We start from the raw sequence: 15,555 nt of genomic DNA on the forward strand, positions 1-15,555 counted from the left end.
TTTTCCCTGCTGGTAAAGATTCAAAAAGACTTAATTAAAATTATATAGGAGTTTATTTAAACAAATCTTTTTTTAGCAGATCAATAACCAGAAGACTCTAGGAATAGTACCACCCTTCTTTTTTTTTTTTTTTTTTTTTTCCTTCTATGGACAGTTTTTCTTCTTGTTTCTCTTTGTACCTGCACTGTCCAGCTTGCTGAACCTATGACAATGGGCTTCCACACCTCCAGCTCGGGAGTCACTGGGGTGACCAGTGCTACTCATTACCACAGAGCTGCAGAAGCCCTGGGCAACACCAGCTACTGATGGCATTCTCCATCTCCACTCTGGCTCACACAGCACACACCACCTCAAATCCCTCTCCTGGTCTCAGACAGCTTCAGGGCTCTCAAGCTCCTGTTCTGCAGTAGGTAAATAATTTTGCTTCAGGAGCTGGAAATAATCTAGGAACTTCCCCAGGGAGCCAGACAAACCTGGACTTGCAACAGGGAATGCATGGATTTCAGTTAAACACCAACATTTAAGGCAAAGATGGATTTATGTGGAGGGAAAGGGATTCAGCAATCTCTCCTGTGGCCAGTTGGATTTAATGATATAGCTCTTGCTGTGGAGATTTCATTCCCAATCTAGCAGCTCAGCAGGGATGACTTAATAGGTGGGCTTCTATTTTTTGTTACACAGTCATTCTCCTTCAGTTTAGCTTCAAGTTGTGCATGTCAGCACATTTGAGAACAGTAAAATCAGTATGAAAAAAATGACCCATTCTTAAAAAAAAAAAAAAAAAAAAAGTTATGAAAGAATAGGGGTGCTTCTCTTCTCCCAAGATGAAGTCTGTACTTCATGCTCTGTAAGATTTTCTGTATAAAGAGTATATATTATTTTCACTTATCTGTCTATATTTGGCAGAGTTACAAACAGAATGGTTTTACACTTGAAGAACTGTACCTGAACTGACATATCATCTGCACTAGAAATTAATTAAAATAATCTCAATCTTTTCTTCTTGCTGGTGGTACCTGACAGCTTCTTTCACCCAGTATTACTTGGAGTTATTTATTAGCTTTTATTAACAAATTTCATCCCTTAACCTTCTAAACACCTTGAAAATACCCACAGTCAAAAACTGAAATCATGGCAGTTAATTTTAAGAGAGATAGAATGTGTAACTCTTTCCCCTAAATGGATTGGCATGATAGTTTCTCAGGCAAGGAAATGCATTTGCAGTCTTCTCTCTCTCAGATTGGAGAGTAACTGATGCTTCTCCTGGTGTAAAAGACATTTGAAAATCAAAGAGAAACTTAGCCCTTGATTTCTTCCTAACATGGTGTTCATGTCTCATGGTAAAGTCTCCTCCCAACTGTATTTAGGCAGTAAGTCTCCATGGGAAACAGGCACGGACCTGCCAAGAATTGTATATGGCTTGATGGGATTGAAAGTATTATTACCGAGGAAAACTACAGAGCGAAGGGAGGAAAAGGCTTGTTGATTTGCAATGTGATCTTCCCCTCTCTAGTGACCTGCCTTTGCTACAGACATTGATCAGTTATGAAAAGCAAAGGCAAAATTAGAATAAAAGGTTTCTAATTATCAAAGCATGTGTACCAAACCCTTCATTTTTGCATTTTTACAGACACGATTATGTTTATGTATGTACGGTATAAAATATATACAAATAAATGTATACTAAAGTTTAGAGGTATTAAGGGCATAACTGTAAAATTGATGCAAAGTCTCTGACACTGCATAGATCTTGCAGGGAAAGAAAATTCTTCCTTAGTTACACACATCACAATTCCATAGTTGTTCTGCATTATCCTTTATTTGAGACCAAAATGAAGCCAAAAAGAGAAATCCCTGTGGATATCAACTGTCATCATTTTATTGCCTTGAGAAAAATCAATTTACAGCTCTCATTTTTAGATCCTCTGCTATGTCCATCACTCACACTGGAGCTCACCTCCTTTCTCCTCCATCTCTTCTGCTCCCTGACTTGTGCCTGTGCACTGGAACAGGAGGGCCAGCACCTCTCCTAGCAGACAGCCAGTGTTTGTTATGGAGGGGACACTGAAGTCAAAATTTGTGGTTTTGATAAAGCACGAAACACTCCAGCAACCCATTTCACTGGGGAATTAGCTAAGTGGTTCCCCTCATCAGTGGGAGCCATGGTCTAGTTTCCAGGTGCATCAAAAGAAGAATAACTGTTCTGTGAAAACAGAAGATTAGTTGACTTCACTTGCTAAAATATCTGCTCTCTGTCCTCTTAGGAAGATACAAAAAAATCTGTGAATACTCGCAGAAACACAGCAGCAACATTTCACTTTTTATTATTGTCATTAATATTACTTTTGTGCTTGCAGTCCAGGCAAGGCTGAGAAAGAGGAATTTGCAACCACTGAATAAGAGTCACATTCCCATTCTAACAAGTTTGCAATTTAGAGGTAGCAGATGGACCCAGACAGATGGCAGGGCAGAGGCAGTATGGGACATAACTGATCTCAGAGCATCCTCCTGCCTAATGTTGCTGACCTTGTGTAAACCTAATGGCCAGTTTTGGGATGGTATTTGAAAAACAGGGAAAGCAACATCTGGAATTTACATTCCCTTGTAATAAAAGTAAGAGATAATTTAGGAGCAGAAATACATGTAAAAAAATGTGCATATATTAAAATACATATATAATGTGCATATACATCACTAGAAAAAATTTCAGAGAATCATGGAATAATTTGGGCTGGGAGGAACCATTAAAAGTTATTTAGTCCAACACCTCTGCCATGAGCAGGGACACCTTCCACCATACCAGATTTCTCAGGGCCCTGTCCAATGTGGCCTTGAATGTACTCAGGGATGCGGTATCTACTGCCTCTCTGGGCAATCCATTCTTGTGCTTCACCCTCCTCATTGTAAAAAAATTCGTACTTAAACCTAGTCTGAATCTACCTCTCTTAGTTTAAAACCATTACTCCTTGTCCTATTGCTACAGGCCCCACTAAAATGCTTACCCCCACCTTTCTTGTAGGCCCCTTTTAGCTGCTGGGAGGCTGGATAAGGTCTTCTCAGAGCCTTTTCTTCTCCAGGCTGAGCAGCCTCAGCTCTCTCAGCCTTCCCAGGAAAGGTGCTCCTGCCCTCTGACTGTCTTCACAGCTCTCTCCTGGACTCACTCCAATGGGTCCATGTCTTTGCTGAGGACCCCAGAGCTGGATGCAGCTCTCCAAGTGGGTTCTCTGGAGGTCAGAGTAGAGGAGCAGAATCACTTCCTTTGATCTGCTGGCCACCCGCTCTGTGATGAAGCCCAGGATGCAATTGGCACTGTGAGCTACAAGTGCACATTGCTGGCTCATCCCCAGCTTGTCACCCACTAGTACCCCCTAGTCCTTCTCAGCAGGGCTGCTCTCAATCTCTTCACCCTCCCATCTGTGTTGATACTGGGGGTTGCCCTGGCCCAGGTGCAGCACCTTGCACTTGCAAAATTTAGAATTCCTAACATCAATTCCTGCATAAGCATGACTTTTGGCTCCCACTACCATTTTATTATTGTCAAACCTAAGCAGTTTTCTCTGTCAAGATAATCATCAAGTTACCTGCTTTTATGGCACAGAGAATAAATGGATATATAAGCTTTCATTAGTCTATATTCTTTGGAGTGTTTTTATTTTTAAAAACAAGCTGTTTTCTTAAAATGGTACAGTTTAGTTCGCTTGTGATACCAACTGTTAAAAATATGAAAAAAGTAAATCTAAAACCTTTTAAAGGACTTTTAAAAGTCCTTTGTCCAGTCTTTGTATATTCAGGTGCGCTTTAAGCAACTTTATTTTAGCAGGTTTGTTAATAAATAAAATCATCTGTGAATTAAAATATTTATTTACAAATACAAGTTAATAACTTCAAAACAAGCTCCTTAATCATAAATCTCTGCTGTGAAATCCACATAGGTTATTTTTTGTGTTTACTCGCCCTAAAACAAAGAGAAAATTATACTCAGCTTACTGTAATTAGCTTGATTAGCCTCACCTTGTTCAAGCATATTCCTAGAACAGAGACCTTAAGGTGAATATGCTAACAGCCTTCTACTTTGTAAAACAGTGTTATATTTTAGCATATAAAAGCCTGGCTTAAAAAAAAATTGTTTTCTTTTGATTTCTCTATGTGCTGCTGTGGAATTTATCAAATCTTCCTTTTTTAATGAGGAAGCTAAATTCGGCCCATACCAATATTAAAATTATGATTTCACTTGTGGCAAAAATAAATGTGTGGTTTTATTTCAAGACAGCTCATTGGTCTTATTTCTTTTAATGTAAAACCTGACTGTGGATAGTGCACAGGTTGTTCTCATCCTACTATTTAAAGCTAGCCTTATTCCCCTTCTGAGGTTATGTGGATTAGCTGGGTAGCTGTGAAACCTGAGCATCTGTACTAGAACTTTACAACAGAACAGCTTCTTAAAATTTTCAGTAAAAAGCAATCCTAAAACACTACTCTTTTCAGCCAAGAGAGCCTAATTCTTTGAGATTGCAATCACTATGAAGGAAAATAACTTTACTCCAGCCAAGAGCAACAGAAACTAATTTCTAATAAACTAGAGAATGCATCTGGATCTGGTCTTAAACAAAAAAGTCACAGAGCAATTCTGTATTTCAGGTGTAAAAATTTTCGAATGGATCCAGTGATTTGCCCAGGTGGGTACAAAGAGGGTGAGAAAAGATGTCCCTGATGATACAGGGAAGGACAAAGCCTTGGAAAACAGGAACACCAAGAAGAGGCCAGTTACAGGTCCCACAGGCTTTGCTCTGCCTTAGCAAGAAGGGCTCTGTTGAAGCTGGGAACTGCAGTGAGTTAACATGCACAGGGAGGGGAATCTTGGGGGCCCTAGCAAAGTGGGAAGGACAAGACAGTATTTTTTGGAGCCTGGTCCAAGGCAGCTTCAGTGTATTTTAATGAAAGAGGAATATGACTTTATTCTAATTTTTTTTTTCTTTTCTTTTAAACTCTAGGGGACATTGTAATCCCCAGCTTCTCTACTTTCAGTCCTGCCCTTGCTGCAGACTGAGAACTGGTGTGATCTATTGTTAGTGTTTGAATGGATTTCTGTTTGGGGTGGGATACCAAATGTAGGCCTGCTGAGCCACAGAAAATAAATAATGGACAGGAAAACTTATTTTCCAGGCTTAAGTAAAGAGGGATGAAGAGTAGGGGTTAGTGAGGGAGGGGCTGGAAAGGTAGTTGGTTAAGATTTATTTGGCAGACATGTACAACTATCCTGTTTGAGTTGTATTTGAATTAATTAACTTCATCTGTGTAAACTGGGTCAGTATCCTGTAATTTCCTAAGGGTATGGCAGTATCAGGAAGCTAAATAGTCAGCAGAGCTGGTTGAATAGTTAAAATAACTGATTTACAAATAGTTCCAGGAATAAAACCACTGAGTTTCATTTCTTATGATTTATTGGGCAATATAGGAAAATTTATCTTACCTGAAAAATGTCCTTTCTGTAAGAGGGGAAGTCCGCAGCTCCTTGGGTTTTCCTCTCATACTTTCCACTCTCTGGAGGCAGAGCCAGGCTGGTCAAATGAGGCCATACATCAGCAAATCTCACAAGTTTCCAGGGCAACTCCATAGAAAGTAGTCCTTTTACAGCTTAATTCACAGCTAAGCTGATAAGGAAGAGAGAGAGAGAGAAAAAAAAAAAAAAAAAAAAAAAAACCACCAATATAATTCCTGCTGCAGAAAAGTTTAAACTTCCCTGACAACTGCTTTTATGTTCCATAACATCTCTCATAAAGATATGAACATCTGGGAGAAGGAGAAAGCATTCATAAACATAGCATAGCTGGCAAGTTTGCTTGACTCAGAGCTGCCCTTCTTATGCCAGGTGGGTAGATGAGGCTTCCAGCTTTCTTCCTAGAAGAAATTAAAGGCATGCAACCTTCATCCTAGGAAAGACTACAGGTTTAAAACAATACAGTACCCATTAGGTGTCAGGGAATACAGGAAAATGGTGAATGCAAAAGGCATGTCATGCTGCCCTCCCTTTAAAAAAAAAAAGAATATCAGTTCAGAGACAGCATGTGAAATGTGCTGCTTCCTCCACATAATGGCAGGATATGAGAAGGTTTGCATGTATGGTTTTGAGACCTTGATTATAGTGAACGAAATACATTTCTGTGCATGTTGGAAAAGCTGCCTAGCCTGAAGACTTCTACAGCTCATGAGGAAAATCCACAAATATTAAAAAAAAAAAAAAGAAGGGTATTGCCGGCTTTTAGAGCTTTGGCAAGGTACAGATTTAGTCACCCAGTAACTGAAGTCTTACCAGCAGGTTGTTATTTTAATTTTTAATTAATGACTAGGATTACAGACTACCATGATGTGAGACTTCTGAATGAGATATTTCATTTACTTGCTTCTTAGTGGTTTTTTCTGACATAATGGTTTCTCAAGGATTTTTAGAAGATTTTTTTCCCAGTGTTTGTGGCATTCATATGTGGCTAAATAAAACATAGAAAGAAAGAGTTCTATTAAATAGTACTGCTTCTCCTAGATAAGACTGTATCCTTTAAACACAGTGTTTACTGAAAAGATTATAAGGCTAAAAGCCTTCAAAGAAGAAAATTTAGCAAAATTTCAGAAAGAAAAAAATATATATTAATAATTGCATATTCAGTGAATTTAATTTCCAGCTAGGAACTCTTTTCATTAGCAGAGGTTTGAGAAGCCTTGTATCTGCTTTTGAGAACTGCTCTGAGGCTTTACAAAGTCTACAGTGATCTAGAAACCGAACTCATTTATCATCTGCAGTAAATAAAAAAAAAATCTTTTTATTTTTAACTGTTATGAGAGATAGTCATAAAATCTTTGAGCATATCCTGTCTGCTGATTATATTCTCAAGGCAGAAAAAAAGTGGGGTGAATCCATGTGGATAGCCTGCTTTAGTTCTTCCTCCTATATCTTCTTAATATTTTCTATCTTTTGATGAGTAAAATTTTGTTGATACACAACCAAGATGAAATTTTGAGTGCATCTTGCCTCTCAAAGGAATTACAATATGCAAGCAATATTTTCCTTCATCTTACGCCATCTTGCTTTCTTCACGGACTCCAAACACAAGGACAAAATGAAGAGCTTTGAAAATTAATTTTGAAGATGAATGACCAGAAGTTTCCCTATTTTGTTTTTTTCAGCAAATCAAAGCTATATCAGCAACAAGCTACATGATCTTGCAGATGCAGACACAGATGTAGAGGCCTCTGAACTACTTCCAAAACTGGAAGCAGCACAGTCACCACATCAACATGATGCCCTATCATAATTAACTAATGGCTATATGGCTGCCACAACCCACTCAAATATTGTGCACAGCTAGACAGATTGTATTTTTGCCAAATTTTTTGGCTGCATCTATTTGTGCACTCTCACTGCAGTGCATGATACCAATAATGCTGCACAGATATGTGAAAAAAAAAAAGTATAAATCCTTGCTAAAAATGAAACCAGTGCAAAACAAACCTTGGATAAGAATAGGTTGCTGACTGGTAACGCTCTCCTAAGATATGATTCTTCAGTCTAATTTAGAGCAGGCTCTCAGGAGCAGTAGTGATAAAAGAAGCAACATAAATGGTGGCATTTAATTAAGTATTCACAGTTAATTTTTCAGATTTAAGCCTCGTTTCCATCTATTTTTCCTACTGTTCTGTGATATTTAGTGGTTTGTGACCACTATGACAAAACACCTCAACATATGTTCAACAGTAACCTGTGTGTGTGTCTACTGATTTCAGGGAGATTTCTGTCAGGTTCAAAACTGGGCTCCTGTGTTGACCATGCTAACACATAACACTGTATTTTAAGCAACAGATGTGTTTCTGGTTTCCAGTGTTTCTAGCTCATGTATCTGGCAGCTGCAATGTTAGCTACTAATTACCCTACAAGATTGATCACCTTTGCAGGAGAATTTGCTGCAGAATTTATGACAAGCCATTTATCTCAAGGCCATTCAAATAGAATTATGGTCACAAATATTACATTTTAATAGTGGTTGTTTGAAACCAAGAAATAATTTTGTGTTCTGGGATCCCATTGTGTTTACTTAAAGAGCATTTGAGTTCTATTTGGTCTAACAGTTTACATATTTCCAAAGGGCCTTTAAACTTCTTTTCTGTACTACAGAGTAATGAAAATCAGTCCACTTCCTTTGTAGCAAAGGGGCTTTTGTTTGTCATCCTGCTCTGTGTTCCTTGGGCATTTCATGACGAGGAAAAGAAACCCTGTACAGTCAATTTGTTCAATTGACTGAAGTATGCACAAAAGTAGAGAGCTATTTAAGACATTGGGTCTTTTGTTTCTAAGCATGATGTCTGCTTCTATTGAAGAGTTGTTACTTCTAAATATTTAAATATCTTTATATGTACTATAGAAGTATTACAAATTTATGTAAATACATATTATAAATATGTACGATGAAAGTGGTTGCAAATTATTTTTCTTCCCATCTAGGAGGTAAAAGGAAATTTTGTTGCATGCATAGAGACCTAGCATTTAAATCCCTTTACTGATAACAGTTATGAACTCTGTTAACTTTATGCTAAAATTTACCAATTTTATTCTATTTCCTACCATAAGATCTTTCTGATGTCCTGCTGGAGCACTGATGAGCATTCTGCCTTTCAGTTTTCTCTGGTCTTTCTGTGATTACTGAGCACATCTACTCTCTTATTACCCATTTTTTTTAATTTCGCTCAAAGAGGACCAGAGAGTCAGCTTACCTCTAAAAGAGGCAAGCTAATAAGTGACAACACTTAGTATAGAGGAGTTTTTTAACTCTAAGTAGATGAATGAAAAATTGGTTGAATTAACATACTGCAGAAAGTAATGCCTATTCATTATCAAAGTGGAAGAGTGTACTGAATGCAATTTGCAAGGGACTCAAGACCTGTCCTGAGCCTGGTGGGCTTCATTGTGTATTCTGGTCTGGAGGTGGTGTCAAAAATGCCATCTATTTTGGAGATGATGCACAAATTGTGGCAAATACATTAGAGGTCAGGATAAGACATTTTTAAACAATCCTGACAAGCAATATGTACTCTGAGAAAAAAACACCAGTTACACAGAAGATGATTGAGATATTGTATTGTGGGCGACTGTAAGTTGAAAGTGAGTCTTGATTTTAAAAAAATTAAGAGGAGGTACTAGGACAAAAAGCAAAGATAATGCTGAGAAATATTAGGTAATCTTTCCACTCTGCTTATCTGAAGTATTACCTCCACTTTGTGTCAGTAATCCTCAAAAAGGATGTGAACCAAGAGGGCCAGTCTGCAATACAGCAGTGATAATCACTGTGGGCTTGGTCACATAAATATTGAGGAAATACTAGAATAGTCTTGGGGAAGAATACAAGGGAAAGAAAAGAATAACTTGTACCATGTCATACATAGAGAAGGCAGAAACATTTGGCTTAAATTAAAATAAGAAAACTTAGGCTATATATTGGAAACACTCTAAAGGAAGGATGATAACTGACCCCCTGGACAATTTGGAGTACGTGTCTTTGCTTTTGACTTTGGAAGTCTACAAGGACAGGCTGATCATGAGCATCAGGAGTTATTCCCTACAGGGACTTTTCCAACAGTTTCTTTGGGTTTTTTTCTGTGACATATTTGCTATAAAAAGAAGCTCTTTAATGAAGTTCCAATTAACAAGCAAGAAAGATTAAAGTTTATTGTAAATTGCCAAATTTACAGATTGGTGTAATATAAATTCATGTTTTAATAAGATTATATTCCAATTAATGCTTGGGAAATACACCATGTCAACATTACAAGGAGCAACAGAAAAAGACTGTATTTTATCATCTTTCTAGTTATATTGTTATTTAAAGGAATGATGGGAATTAAGAGTGGTCTTTGTAAAACTTGTTTTGTTTGCAGCTGTTTTGGTTCTGTTGCTTGATACCCATACTAAGCATTTCAAGAGAGTGAACACAGTTAAGTTACAACTTTCTGTATTAATGACTTCTTTTTCATTTTAAGTAGATGCCTTTTAGTTTGTGCCATCCTGAAGATACAGGGTTGTGACTCAACCAAGTATATCCTGATGACAGAATTTTATTATCTTTCTGCATGTTTTTTGGTACAAAATAGCTATATATGGATTTTAAGTTATCTTTCCTTTAACTTTAGTGAAAAAAACTTTTAAAGACTATAAAGGACCCTAAAAGTATATCCTGATATCTGGTGGAAAGCCGTGGGATTTTGAAAGAAAGAAGAGTGCTTGAATTTGACAACTGACCCTGTCCATGAAATTATATTTACCTACAACAGTTGTGGGTTCCAGCAATTCTCATGCTCACCAAATAAGCTTTGAGGCCAGTGTTTACTGAAATAGAAAAATTTGTTCACAGTAGTGGTAACCAAGGAAATATTTGAATATTTCTTCAAAGGGAGAAACTCGAAGTAATCAGGAGTGTTTCAGGCAAATAAGACATCTCTGTTTGCCCTAACCTTGCTTTTGACCACTAGTTACCAGTGTTTTACTTTAACCCTCCCTAGGTGCCATGTATGTTTTTCGTAATGTGTATTGTTAGTGAATCTACAGAGGAAACAGGAGAAATGGAGATGCTGTAAAATTGATCTTCATAGCTGGACCTTACATGGAGACTGTGGAATTTGAGAATTTGATTTGCTATAGGTCATCTGCTTGCCTGAATTCTTGATTATCTGTCTTTATGTCAGCTACCCAATCTACTTTTCCTTCTTATTTTGTTCCTCTTCTGCATTCACAAACTAAAAGTCAAGTGACTGGGAGAGAACATTGCACAGACTGAAACTTGTGACTGAGCCTTAGTTCACAAAGGAAGGATACAGAAATGACTGGAAGGGAAATTAGTCAATGAATCAGGTAAGTAAATAATTTCAGTTCAAGGAACAGATGTGTGTTTGCCTTTTCCTGTTACGGTTTAAATGGAGAGAGTTTTTTTGGTATCCAGGTTGCAATCGCAAGCTGAAAATAGTTCTGATTCATTTTAATATCACGCACATAATTTAAAAATTCATGCACCCATATGATTGTACCCATCCTCTGGCTGTAGACTTTGCCTTCACAAGATTAGATTAATCACAATCTCTGCATGATTTAAGTCCATCTGGAAAATGAAACTAGTGCAAAATCTGGCTGCCTCAAACCTGGCTGCTCTTCTAAGAAAGTATTGTGCCTTTGTGAAGTTCAGTGCACTTTTGCCATATGATCTCCATTGGCTACCAGTAGCCACTTGAGTGTTTCGACCTTTTAAGCTCTAAATAATTGTATACGCAAGAGTTTAACCTGCTCTTGTGTTATTCCTGAACCAGCTGCAAGTAGCAAACATGCTGGATTCATTTTCTTCTACCAGAGAGAGAAATCTTGGCAAAGCATGGGCTGTGATACCTTGTTTAGACTGAGAACGTCGTCATCTAGTTAGTCCTAACTTGCTCGGTATCCTGAAATCTTTATTGTTTTGGCCTTGATCTTCAAAAGATTGTAGTATTAAGCAAAATAAAAGAGCAAATATGATTAATGTTTAGAAAGAGCAGTCTATCTAAATCCTTTCTTTGATTTCTTTCTATTTGTGAAGCATTGCTTCACATTAAATGATGCATCTTCTCTTATGCAGATATCTTTTAAATTGCATCTCCCTTAATTTAAAATCAGGTTTATTCTGTATATGTTGTCTAAAATCCATAGGGTTTGCAGCACTTTTTCTCCAAACCCTTAACCACCTCCCCTCTCCCTGCCTACATCAGGCATCAATTTAATAAATGCAGTTTGAAGGAATAAGATGTAGTCTGAAGTTGAAGCAGCTCTTTGACAGCTGAGATTGGCATGAGAAGGGTTGAGATGAGGCACAAATTTCCTCCAGCTGCTTTGCACTAAGATAATCAAGATTCAGCAAGGGCACAGTGAAGCTTAGAGAAGTCAGTTGCTCTGGTGAGGCTGCCTACCTTCAGACTGATCACACCCATCTTGCTTCTGAAGAACCCATGCCAGAAAGGCCAAGGTGAACAAGTATGTTGACTGCTCTGATCTGTCCTTCAGCTGGAAATAGACAAGATCAAGATGCCACAACCAGTTTTCTGACAGCCTCTTTTTTTGTTGGTGTGTCTTTTTGGTTATTTTTACTACCCTTCTATTCCCAGAGTAAGCAAGATGAAGAATAGGCTCTAGTTCAAGGGCATAAATGGATTTTTCAAAAAGACAAAATGTAGTTCAAAAATAGGTAAGAAGGATAACACACTAAACAACTAACACTAACTAGAAAGCTGTTCGTTGCACAGTGAGGGAGAATTGTACAGGAACATGACAAGACATCAAAAGCAAGGCTGAAAAAGAGGTAATAGCTAAGCTGTAAGGAGCATTACATATTAGAGAGTGGCTGATCTTGAAATCAAAGGGTGAAATGAGTTATTTGTCATATAAGCTCTAAAAAAGGTAACAACTCTAACATCTCACTAGGCATGTTAAATATTAGAGCTGTATTTCTGTTCTCATCCAGAATATGATGTTGCCTTAGAAAGTGTTCATTTCCCTGGTTTAGGAAACAGAAATGCTTTTAAATGAAATATTTACCAGACACAGGCTCAGTTCTATGTTTGCTTTTAAAAATGTCATCATTCACATTTGCTTTGACTTTGTATTTGCATAGCAACAGGAGACCATTATCCAGCAACAGGAGACCATTATCCTGTCACAGTATTGTGGGGTCTCCAAGGTGTATGGCAGAGGGGCTACTCCTACAGACTGCTAATTTAGTTACTTCTGCTGCAGCTATCTGTGCAGAGAAATTAGCAGCCATACTAATTCACACAAAACCCATGTACACAAGGGAAAGGACATAACATCAAATAACATGCAAAAGAATGGAATTCAGCCTCTTTCACATTGAATCACAAATATGGATAAAAATAGGAGAAGCAGTCACAGTATCAGAGTAGTGAGCTGTGCAACCACAGGCTATTAGCTTGTGCCAGAGACCACATTTTGGTACAACAAATGTCAAAAGATTGACATTTTCAACACTGAATGTAAAAGCTACTGGAGCTGAAGCATTTGCCAATAGCATTGCTAAGCCATTCTAAATTCACTTATGAATTGGATGCTGATAAAGGAGAAAAACACAGAAACTGAGTGCACATACAGCAGAACACAGAACCACTTTTCCCCTCCTGCTGTGTTTACAGGCAAGCCAGCACTGGAATATGAAGTCAGGAAGTATTGCAGTGGGCACACACTGCCTCATCTCAGATTAATACACCTGACAAAAGTCTCAGCAAATTCAGTGGGTTTCTAACTTTCTACAGTGGACATACTATCATAAGATTTGATGAGTTGCCAGGCAGAGATTAACGTAGTGCTTTGTATAGAGCCTATGATGAAACATTTTCCAAAATTCTGTGAACTTTTCTATTAAATTTCTTAGTACTGCTGTTAAATAATTGGCATATTAGCATGACAGCAGAGCTTAAAGCCCTGTGAGATAACTGTGCTTGGAATTTTCAATAAACAAAGCAGTGGTTGAGAGGGAAAATGGAGACATGGAGGAGTAAAGGGTCTTATCAAGGTCCTCTAAATTTTGTAATTCTTTTCTTGTCTAGCGTATATCTTTTTGCACTTTGTAGTGCCCTTACAGTCTGGAGAAGGGTTCCCAGATGACATTGTGCCACAGCTGTTCTCTGTGCCATGCTGTCAAGCTGAGAAGTGACATACTTATTTAGGTAAGGACCATACTCACTCTGTGCGTGTTCATCCATAAAATAATATCTAATTTGAATAGAACTAGGAGAAGAACAAGAAACACTGAACATATACACCAAATAGGGGATATCTAGCTTCTTTCCAGTTCTAAAATATGTGGTGCACAAGGGGAGGAGAGGAAAAATGAAAACAGCCTGAAGGACAGAATCATTGAAGAATCACTGTCTTTAGCAGCCACATACTGTCTTTGTGACGGTATAGAAAAATTGTTATTGAAGTTATGTGACATGTTAGATGGAAAGGGTAGAAGGACTGAAAAAAAATGGGTAAGGGAAGAAAAGTAATACCATGACGAAAAATTGTTCAAAAAAAATGCTTTGATCAGCAATGTGAAGGTATCATTAAATACATATTATGCCTTTCATCTTAAATTATTTGTGGAATTCTATTACCAGATTGATACTTGCACCTCTTCGTAGCGAGCCCCTGAAACAAATAAAGGCTGGAAAACACAGTCTTCATGCTGAAGACATCTGTTGATCTTTTGTTTTGATACCATTTCATATCACTTTTTGAAGTTTCCTGCTAGCCTAATTGTCTTTACGCTGCTTTGTTTCCTCTTACTGTTTTCAGGGATTTGTTTTTTATGGTAATTTTCCTTGTAAGTTACTAATTCTTACATCCACAAAAGAGTAACCATTTCATCAGGGAGCTGAGGCTAGTATCATACATCTAAAAACTGGAAGGGTTCACAGTCTTACCCCGGTGTAATTTAGAACAGCTGCAGAGCAGTTCTAAACCAAGCTGTCCTGCCATTTCCCAGCAAGGAAATTCCGGGGTATGACTGATGGTGGTATACGTGGGAACAATCAATGCAACATAAAAATAAAATCAATTCTATTTCAAAGTACCTATCTGTCTAGCTACAATCTACTTTGCTTCAAGACAGAAATATAGGAAATATGTTCTTCTTAAAGCAAGACAGAGTGTTCAAAACATCTTGCAAATTCTGAGTCCCTCATGCTACACAAAATCTCCTGAAAAGCAGTGTTCCAGCATATCAGAAGTATGTAAACCAAAAGAAAAAAAAAAAAAACACATGGCAAAGATTACTCAAAAGCCAAAAAAGAAAATGTTACCAAGCCTTATTGCCTTGTTTTGGGGGGCAAAATGACAAATTTTCATGTCAGGACTTCTACCAGGCTTGCATGTTGGAAGCAGAAGTCATGCCAATCCCTGAAGCATTGGTGCATGATGCTGGAGGAGCAGAAAGTCAGTGAATGTCTTGGATCAACACAATTCACCTCTGAAATCCTCTGCTGCAGCCTGAAAAGCATTGAAAACCTCAGTCCAATTGCCCGGCATCAAAAATTCATGAAGCAGAACTTTTAATCTAAAAATCTGGAGTAAAGTCATAATTATCAATGAACATGGCTTGTAATTCAGTGCCACAGGGAGCTGTGATTGTTTAGAACCTACCACAGCTGTGGTAATACACAAATTTCACTTGTCGTTTTCTCATTAAAATCTTCATTATTAAAATGCTCTATGGTTGCCATAGATGTGTAATTTTTTTTCTTCCAAAGAATAGCTTCTTAGCCACATGATGCAGAGACAAATGGAGACACTGGGGACGTCATGTGAGGACACACAGAGGAAAATATGGGAGGAGGCATGTGGAAATGGGTATTGTTGGGAACACAGCAGGAGATACTTTGTTCCTCAGTACTCAAATCAGTAATTAACCATTTCGGTAATTGGCAAATAATTAAATGAGATGGAATTCCCTGAGTCCATTCTATTTTACCTGCACGTTACTCCGGTGTAAAAGAAAA

The 15,555-nt window shown here is 37.8% G+C and overlaps 1 long non-coding RNA gene across 1 annotated transcript; it reads left to right on the plus strand.

The window, feature by feature from the left end:
- Positions 1-12,798: 12,798 nt before the first annotated feature.
- Positions 12,799-15,181, plus strand: LOC128805572 (uncharacterized). The gene is made up of 3 exons (XR_008436483.1): positions 12,799-13,304; positions 13,621-13,740; positions 14,923-15,181. It is a non-coding gene; the product is annotated as an uncharacterized LOC128805572 (long non-coding RNA).
- Positions 15,182-15,555: the final 374 nt, after the last annotated feature.

The sequence above is a fragment of the Vidua macroura genome, chromosome 3 (assembly GCF_024509145.1).
Source record: "Vidua macroura isolate BioBank_ID:100142 chromosome 3, ASM2450914v1, whole genome shotgun sequence".
Taxonomy (NCBI): Eukaryota; Metazoa; Chordata; class Aves; order Passeriformes; family Viduidae; genus Vidua; species Vidua macroura.